Source organism: Larimichthys crocea, unplaced genomic scaffold, assembly GCF_000972845.2.
Source record: "Larimichthys crocea isolate SSNF unplaced genomic scaffold, L_crocea_2.0 scaffold150, whole genome shotgun sequence".
Taxonomy (NCBI): domain Eukaryota; kingdom Metazoa; phylum Chordata; class Actinopteri; family Sciaenidae; genus Larimichthys; species Larimichthys crocea.
In genome coordinates this window covers 43132-53592 of record NW_020852061.1, presented here as the reverse complement: position 1 = coordinate 53592, position 10461 = coordinate 43132, and the positions used below count along the sequence as shown (strand labels likewise).

Here is a 10461-nt window from a genome sequence, read left to right as displayed (position 1 = left end):
TGTCTACATGTTTAATGCTATGACACGGTTGAACTGAGCTTACCTTTCTTTAACTCAACTGGTCACAGCAGATGGCGTCCACCAATGAGCTTGGCTCTGCTTGAGGTTTCTTTTTCCTTGCCAAGTGCTTGCTCATGGTGGAACTGTTGGTCTCTGTAGATAATATTATAAAGAGTACAGTCTAGACCTGCTCTTTATGAAAAGTCTCATGAGATATAATCTGTTATGATATGGTGCTAAAAATATATTGAATTAAATTATCATGCTATGGTAGCACATTCCACCACCCTCAGTTGTGTGCTCATTAAAAATGATTTAATAAATCTAAACGCAGTTTTAAAGTTTGATGATGTTTATTGGTAAGAAACCAAAAAAAATAAACAAAACATTGCACTGGCATTATGTGCTGGTATGTGGTTTGGACAGAACAGTAGCTTCATGACGCAGCTGCTATGGTGATGACCTCTGGTCTTCCACTGTTCTGTTCTACACAGCTGACGTGACGGAGCCATCCCTGTAACATACCGAAAATGATTTACAGCCGTCACATCAAAGGCCTATGTTCAGATCCTGGAAGAGTGACCTTCACACCACAGTGTCGATGTCATGGGTTCTCTCACGGGGTGCAGGGCTCTCAAGATGATCTACAATATACACAAACTAATGGTCAAAATTTAAATATACAAATCATAAACACAAGTCATTTCATGACACTTTCCATATAGTTCACATCACACCATACTCGTTATAATATGATTTACAACAACAATTCCCACCATGATCAAGCATGTGATGACAGTGGAACTTTGAGCAGTTACCAGCTCATTGGTGGGTGACCATCTGCCACAGCTGGATGGTTTGAGAGGGAGGGGCGGGGGATGGGATGGAGGGCTGGATTTCAATTTCAAGATCAAGGATTTATTTTGACAATTTTTCCTAGAAGTTAGAGTTAGATTCAGATTAGAAAGTGGTTAGATGTTAGATTACAAGCCATTTCAAGTTACAGTATTATAGTATTATGAGTAAAAAGGTATTTATTATGCTGTACTGAATTGTCACTGACAGCGCTAACTTTCTAATAAAGTTAATATTGTCATAAACCCATTTATTGAGCTAAATTAACTTACAGTGTCATTGTTAAACACATCCTAAGCTTTGATTTTGCTTTATTATTTTTGGTAAATGGTAAATGGACTGTACTTATATAGCGCCTTTCTAGTCTTCCGACCACTCAAAGCGCTCTACACTACATATCTCATTCACCCATTCACACACATTCATACACTGATGGCATTGGCTACCATGCAAGGTGCCAACTGCTCATCAGTTTGAGGATTTAAGCATTCATACACATTCACACACCGATGGCACAGCCTTCGGGAGCAATTTGGGGTTCAGTGTCTTGCCCAAGGACACTTCGACATGCAGACCGCAGGAGCCAGGGATCGAACTGCCGATCATCTGATTAGTGGACGACCCGCTCTGCCTGTGAGCCACAGCCGCATACTAGGTCACATACTTATAATGTATTTATTTATATATTTTATTTAACAGTTGACTGTACCCGATCTTAAATGGAAACAATCAAGGTTCATTCTTATTTGTGCACTTTGACCACAGCCTCTGCATTATAGACGCATCAACACAGTTGATTGTGTACACACTGCCAGGTGATCTACCCCATGCAGCTACTGACCACAAACACAACCGTGTTCGCACTCCACAGACACTACTTTCAGTGTATGACTTTGTACACCAATACAAAACATAACTACTACATTTCCAAAACAGGACACAGCATTCTATTTCTGCCTCCCCTCTGCCTCCTAAGAGGGTTGACACTCTCTGTAATAAACGATTCGATACACATCTAGATACACAGGTTTGTACGATTAAAACAATATCGTTTATTACAGACCGATTCGATCTGAATCGATACAGTGTAAGAACAATACAATTTGATTCTATGGTTAATATTAATGTAGACATTTTATAAAATAAAGAAGCCAATTCTATAAAAGCGACTCTTACTTTACAGTACACTATTTTCTTTTCAAATATTTAAAAGACCACATATCCCCAAGCACTGTGCTTTATGGCACTAGCAAAAATACAATTTTAAAAAAGAACAACAAAATCACGCAATGTCAAGCCGCCAACGATTCCTCCTCCTTTGAGTCACTTGATATCTGGTCCTTCGGTTTATCGTTCACAACCCAACTTCTAAGACACCTACACCCTGCTGTTTAGAGTGATGTTTGTCTCCACCATACCGACTGCGAAGAGCTAACCATTCATACATTCCCACACCTATGCACAGCCTTCAGGAGCAATTTGGCGTTCAATATGTTGCTCAACTTATGTCTTTTTGAAATGTGAAAGCATCATTAATGAATCAAACAACTTGAAGGTACTACTGGGTGCTCAAACAAAATCAAGAAGTGTTTTTTGACATTAGATCCAGTGTTATGGTTTTCCATACCTTAGCAAGCTGTTCTGGCTGCTCCATGACATTTCTCTGGTAAATCTCCAAGCGGAGGGAAGAATGTTTCCCCTCTCCCATCAGGTGTGATGTCTGCGGGCAGGGGGGGTGTGCCCGATGAAGGAGAACAGTGAACACCTCAGCTCCAGATTCATCCACCTCCTGCCACATCCACATCCACCACAGTCAAACAGAAAAGATACAAATAAAAAGACGTCCATATATAGAATTAAAATATTTACATTCATGTAGATCTGAAAAATAAAAGTAAGTCATTCTCTGCTCAAAATGACTTTACTAATGTGTTTGAAATTAACCCGTATACCTTGACTAGTATGTCAGTGGTAGAAACATCTACTGTGACAGACTCCTCCTCAGGGACAAGACCATCTCTGCCAACCAGTAAGCCTGCTTCCAGGGCTGCTCCCCCGGCAATGACCTCATCAGGAGGTGCTGAGCTGAGAAGCTCCACATCAGGAAACATCTCACGGATCATCTGCTGGAGACGAGGGATCCTTGCCGAGCCACCACAAGAACCACCTAAAATCACCATCACATGGAAAACATGTTGCATTTATTACTGATGGATCCAAAGGTTTGATTTATTTATTCTTATAACTCCCATACACACCAAAGACCTTTTTCACAGCAGCCATTTTGACATGAAGTAGTAAGGTCAAACACGATCTTTGTAATGATACCAATTAAAGTTCTGTACCATTTATTTCAACAGAATCTTTCCATTGAACCAACATACCACCACAGGAGCAGCCCGACTGTCTGACCTGAACGGAACCTTAATTAGTATCATTGTATCTGCAACGATTAGTAAGAAATCGATTACATCGGCGTCAAAAATCCATCAACACAGAATTTTTGCGCCGACGCGTCATATTATAAAACCCCACTGTATGATCAAATACTGTTAAATCAAATATCTTTCCAAGATTTCACCCAGAGCAAATCTCATTAGCACCACTACAAGCATATACACTACAGGAAATGTACTACAGGAAGATTGAAGAAGAAGAAGAGTTTGCAAATGGATTTACTGGGTTTTTTTTTTTTAAATACAAAGACATATTCATCAATTGGTGTGCAACCAAAACAGAATTTATTCAAAGCACCAAATGTGAAGAGCTGAGGTTGTTGTGAGCTCATGCTCTCCCGTGTCATCAGACAAGAGGTGCAGTGGAGATTTCAGATCAGGTGACACTCTTTAAATACTTTCATTTGTTAATTATGTGCACAGACTTGAAGGGTGGCCAGTAGAATTATTTATGAAAAATAAGAGGCTTCTGCCCAACAGTAGTATATCAATAGTAATTAATGTGTAGGATATTAAAATCAGTACAAATCAGTAATGTCATGAATTGGATATGACACTAAATAGTAAACCTCCACTTTATGTCAGCGGTAATCTGTGATTTGGAGCATATTAATAATTTAAAAAAAAATATAAAAAAATCAGTAATAATTGAAATTATACATTAGATTGTGATAAAACATGATGCACAGACTTCAGCTTCTGAAATGATGCAACTTTCTGTTTTGTTCCGTTTCAGCAGAAATAATCGTGACTAATCGAAAAAATAACTGATAGATTAGTCGACAACCAAAATAATCATTAGTTGCAGCTCTAATTGAATCACTCAATACACATGTCTAACCCAAGTATTTCGTGCTGTTAAAATGTCTATTCACTATCACAATATGTCACTCTTATCCACATCATAAAACCATCATTGCAGTTAGACCATTTAAGACAATAAAGCATATATGAAAACATGAAGCAGTAAAAACCTTCTCACACACTGTACCTTGTTGATGTTGCTGGTGGAGAGTCCTGCCTTCTCTAGCAGGGGTCTGATTGGCTGGATGTTCTTGTTGAAAAGTGAGGAGCAGAGCAGCTCAAATCGAGCTCTGAGAAAAGACCATAGTGAGAGTGTCATGATGGTAACAACTATTCATCCACCTTGCGTCTGTCAAGGGTGATTTTATAGAAAAAAAATATTTCTGAAGTAGAATATATGACAACATATCACACTAAATATGCTCATAAAGGCAAAACATAAAAGGGTACATTCATGTTAGGAAGATGCTGATTATGACAATGTAAATTAGTGGATAGGTGGGTATTAGTTGGTATGATTTCAGGGGTTAGTTAGAGGTTCACCTGCATTCACTACCTGGCAAAATCTAAATTAAGATAAAGATTTGTGTTGTGGAGAAAAGGTCAATGGTGAGGTCAGGAAGGAAGAAAGTGTTCAGGAGCCTCTGATGTCTTATGCTGTATTATTTATTGACGCTTGGCCAAGGAGAATTAGAGACACTCTCAAGGTACATCAGAAGTGCCTGAGTCGGTCTCACATTCTGCCAAACTCATCCTGGTGGATCGACTTTAAACCCAAAGATAACACCACAAATACTACACGCCCAGAATTAGCCAAAGAGAATGTCTTTACCCATGCAGGTGTTATTGTGAGCATATTCTAGTTTGGAGACACAGATGTCTGTTCACGCAGATTGGAACGTCAACGGCAAGCTATCTATTATGACTAGGAAGGCAGCAATAGATTTCTTCAACCCTGGGCACCACAGTGTTGAGATATAGTGGCACCTAGTCAAAGACAAACAATTAATACTGCTGAGGACCTCAAGGCCCACACGTGACCTTGTGTTACCTAAGGATAGAAAATTCCATAACAATTTGCAATAAATGAGTTCCATGTTTTCAAAAAGAGTAACATTTGTTTTCTTTGAGATGCATTTCTTTGTACCATTGTGCTGTGTTCATGGAGCAGTGAGGTGGTAGAGCTGTGAGGATGACCTTCATGGTGATAGCTCTGCAACCAGTGTAGCTTTAATGTGATTTGTGGGAAGTTCAACTGAAGATAAATCACCAAGCATGTGTAATAATGGAGAGAGGGGAAAGCTAGAACTCAGGATAAAGGAGAGTTTTCGACTGACTTCCGGTCGGAACACCGTCAAGATGGCTGCATAGCGAGGGAGCTCCCGGTTGAACCAGAGCAATTAGAGAAATAACCCCATAGAAACTAAATAAATCATTCCGCAAATAACGTAGAGAAAGGGGTTAGAAAGCGATATTACCACCTTGAGCAATAAACGTCATCTGAAGACAAGTGGGAGAGAGGACGGAGCGCAGCAACAATTAGCAGTTAACAGGTGTGAGCTAACGTTAGCAAACAACACGGTGTAGTACAGAGGCGGAAGGACGAATTGAGAAAGCAGAAGAGAGGATCCAAAACACAGAAGACGTTGTCACGGCCATGCTGAAACTGCACACCAAGCTAGAAGATAAGCTGCTGGATCTGGAAAGCCGCTCCAGGCGTGAGAACATGAGGATCTAAGGGGTACCGGAGGGGTCCGAGAAGGAATCAACAACAATGATCTCATTCGTGGAAAATCTACTCCGCGAGGGTCTCGAACTCACGCATGACATGCCCGACCTGCAGATTGAAAGGGCTCATCGGTCATTGGGACCGCAGCCGCCGGGGGACGCGCCGCCACGCTCCATCGTTATCAAGTGCTTAAGTTTTAAAACAAAAGAGACATTACTCCGCAAAGCATGGCAGAAGAAGGGGTTCACCTGGCAAGAAAACCGCATAAATCTGGATCACGATTATCCGCCCCTGATACTAAAGAAAAGAAGAGAATACACAGAGATCCGCAAAAAACTGAAGGAAAAAGGAGTTCAGTTCCAGACCCTCTTCCCTGCCAGACTGCGCGTGAGACACGAGGACGGAACCAGAACCTACGAGACAGTAGAGGAGGCATCAGAGGACCTGCTGAGAAGAGGCTACGCTGTGACAACCATCGCGCCTCCGGAGACGCTCATGGAGCGGGTGCAGCGGCTGACCGGGACGAGGGTGGGCAGACGAGCAAAGACGGGCCTAGTCGAACGGGATCAAAGCTACAAGGAGAAGCTCCGAGCCTTCAAGAGAGCATCACCGACCCCCTCCGGGACTGGAGGGATTTAACTTACGCCAGAAGATGACGGAGTAAAGGGTTAAGTTTCTCATAATGTACTGACCAGAATTAGTGGTGAAGACCTACTATTGGTTTACCCGGGGCCAATTTTTCCACTTTGGACTCTTTTTATTATTTTTTTTTCTCTTTTTACCGACATGCGGCCGTCGCAGGTAAGGGCCTCTTCCTTCAGACCGAGGAGGGAGACTGTTTCCTTCGAGCCACCTAGGGAGGCTCAACAGGGTCGGACTATCAGACCCCTACATAGGGAGTCATACGGACAAAATGTGTTCAATTTATTGTTGTTTAGTGTGTTAATTGTTTATCCCCTGCTGGTTGTCGCAGGGAGGGGGAAGCGCACCGGGGTACTGAGTGAGATGGAGGGGGACATCACATAGATGCGGAATAGGTCTCTAAAAATAGCGTCATTTAATATAAATGGAGTGCTTAATCCGGTTAAAAGATGGAAAATTTTATCGAAATTAAGAGATAAAATTCAAATAGCTCTTTTACAGGAGACACACCTCAACGACCCTGAACATGCTAAATTGAATAAATTAGGATTTAAACATGTTTACTTTTCCTCACATGGGTCGGGGAGACGGAGAGGCGATTTTGATATCCAGTGCGGTAAATTATGAACATATATCGGAGCATAAGGATAAGGATGGTAGATTTGTTATGGTTACAGGGAAAATAGAAGGTACTGTGATAAGTCTCCTTAACGTGTATGTGCCGCCAGGCAGTGACTGGTCCTTTTATAAACATATGGTTGACTTAATGATAACAAAAAGTAATGGGATTTTAATATGTGGTGGAGATTTTAATATTCGATTGAATCCCAGAATTGACTCAAACGGGAAATCTGATGCAAAAAACACTAGCAGAAGATTAAACACTTGGATGCGTGAAGTGGGGATCATGGACATATGGAGAGAGATAAACCCGATGAGCCGTGACTACTCACATTACTCGTACGCTCATAACGTTTACTCACGCATTGACTATTTCTTTATGCTTAAAGGAGATCTTTTTAGGGTGGGTAACTGTGAAATAGGGCCTAGTACCATTTCAGATCATGGTCCCATCTATATGTCGCTCATTCTGAATAATAACAGGAGGTCCACTCTCTGGAGACTGAACTCAAACATTATGAATAACCCAGTTATTAAGGACAAATTGAGAAGCGAAATCAAATCATATTTCGAAAACAACGATAAAGAGGATGTGACCCCACCCATTCTCTGGGATGCATTAAAAGCAGTGTTGAGGGGCAAAATAATAGCCATCTCCTCATATGAGAAGAAAATTAGGGAGCAAAAATTAAAACAACTAGAAGAGGATTTGAAGAGATTACAGAAAGAGCACGCAAAGTCTAACAAAGGTAAAATTAAAGAAATAAAAGAATTAGATGAAATAAATACTCAAGAAATCCAGAAAAAGCTCCTTTTTACGAAGCAACAATACTATGAGGCAGGCGGTGTTATAAGACCAGAGTAGGACCCCGAAGCAGAGACAGATTACGAGAAGGTGTTTAACTCAAAAGTCACTTTAATGTTGCAAAAGTCCACAAAAAAACAATCAAACAAGTAGAAGGCACTGCAATGGGCCAATGTCCTCAAAAAACCAAACATTTAAAGCGACCTTCTCAGGTGTGAAAACTTCAGCCAAAGAATCTTCTCTCGGGGAACAAAGGAACCAGACATGCGAGACAGACAGACAGACATGCGAGACAGACAGACAGACAGACATGCGAGACAGACAGACAGACAGACATGCGAGACAGACAGACAGACAGACATGCGAGACAGACAGACATTGAGGACAGACAGACATGCGAGACAGACAGCCTGCGAGGACAGACCAAGGGACAATTCGACCATGCTCCAAAAACTACTAAAATACTTTTTACACAACCACAGATAAGCAACGACAACCAGATTGATGCCTTTCCGGCCCAGGTGAATCTTCCAAAAATCACTGCTGAACAAAATGATTAATTAATATCTAAAAATAACAAGGAAGAAATTCAAAACAGCAATTAGGCGAATGAAGGGGGGCAGTCTCCAGGACAGACGGTTTTTCCACAGAGTGGTACCAAACAATGCAAGACCACTAATTCCACATTAAAAACATTTAACTGGATTTTGGAGAACAAAAACATCCCTCCCTCATGGAGGGAGGCAATGATTCAGTCATACTAAGAAGGGGAAAGATAAATTGGAGTGTGGAAATTATCATCCTGTAAGTCTTTTAAATAATGACTAAAACTATTCACCTCTTATGCAAACGAATTGAATATATTACCAACATAATAACACAGGACCCAGACTGGCTTTGTCAGGCAAAGGCAGACCCAAGATATCAGGAAGACACTGCCCGTTTTGAGACAAGTCACAACAAAAAACTGGAGACACTGATATTAGTCTGGATGCTGAGAAAGCATTTGTTCAGTAAGATGGTCCTTTTATGTCCGGGATCTGGACAGACGAGGCCCACAGAGCAACGTTTATTGGGGGCAGGGCAAAACCTCCCGGGCAGTAATACCGTCAAGGGCAAGGCAGAAATCGTGGTCAAAAAGGCAGAAGGCAGGTCAAGTACCAGGGTGTAGAGCAGAGGTGGTCGGGCCGGTCCGGGATCACAGGTAGGATCAGCGTAGTAGCAGGCAGGAAAGGCGTTGGCTTAGCAGACGATCTGACAATGTGTGCTGGGACACAGGGCTCTTTATACAGGCCATGGTTAGCAGGAAATGAGAGCAGCTGGCTGGTTCACGAGGGAGTGGCAGCAGAGACAGGTGAGAGTAATCAGCAGAGTGGCAGATAATTAGTGCTCCTACCAGGCAGAGGGAGAGGGAGCTCACGACATTTTATATAAAAGTACTTTCGAAATTTGGCTTCCATACAACTAATAATTGACACTTTTGCAGCACTATATAACAAACCATCAGCTAGAATCAAAATCATGGAAACTTAACCGATTCATTACTTTAGAAAGAGGAACCAGGCAGGGGTGTTGTGCGTCGCCGCTCCTCTTCACCTTGTTTATAGAACCTATGAGTCAACTCATTCAGACAGAGGAATGATATAAAGGGGTAACAATGCCATCTGGGGAACAAAACACTGGCCCTATTCGCCGATGATCTATTGATAAGTATTAACAAACCCCTCAGACACTCCCAAAACTGATGAAATGTTAGAGGGAATTTGGCTTAGTTCTGGTTATAAAGTTAATATCAATAAAACCCAAGCATTAACTTTTTTTTTTTTTTTAATACTCTTTTTATTGGATTTATCTGGTTTTTGGGTACAAACATTAGGAAGCAAAACAAGACGACAAAAACATACGAACAAGCAAACAGTCAAAACAAAGCAAATAACGATACACAACTAGAAAATTCCCGCAGAAATTTGAGAGTGACGGTGGGCTGTTGCCGGGGGTCTGTAGTCAAAAAGCACACCTCAAATAGTCATTTTAACATGTTTATTGAACTGGAGCACATTAGCATGTATTTAATTCTTAGTGGCTAACGTCAATTGTAACAGTGATGCAATTAACATTAGCATGTTAACATTAGCATGTATTCTTAGTTACTAAAAAATCAGTGGCTAGCACTGACATGCTAGCATTGCATTAACATGTTAATATTAGCATTTATTTTATCTTAGTGGCTATGTAGCATTAGCATGTTAGCAATTATCATGTATTTAATTCTTAGTGGCGTCAGGCTAGCAATTAACATAGCATGTTCCATTGCTGCAATATAGCAATTGCATTTCTTTACTACCATGAGCAGCAGCCAGAAAAAAGCACACCTCAAATAGTCTTTTAACAGTTATTTACACAACAATCAGGCAGGTCCCAAAGCTCACCGCATCTTAACAGTTAATTTAAAACACATTAAATACACAATTTTATAAAATAATTATTAACAGGTAATTTAAAATCACAAAACACACTTTTTTATAATATAATAACTTAACATTTCATTT

General features: G+C 40.8%; 1 long non-coding RNA gene across 1 annotated transcript; it reads right to left on the bottom strand.

Annotated features, from left to right (window-relative positions):
- Positions 1-2613: 2613 nt before the first annotated feature.
- On the bottom strand, positions 2614-3009 carry LOC113744756 (uncharacterized). The gene is made up of 2 exons (XR_003461800.1): positions 2808-3009; positions 2614-2644 (listed from the first exon to the last, which is right to left on the bottom strand). It is a non-coding gene; the product is annotated as an uncharacterized LOC113744756 (long non-coding RNA).
- Positions 3010-10461: the final 7452 nt, after the last annotated feature.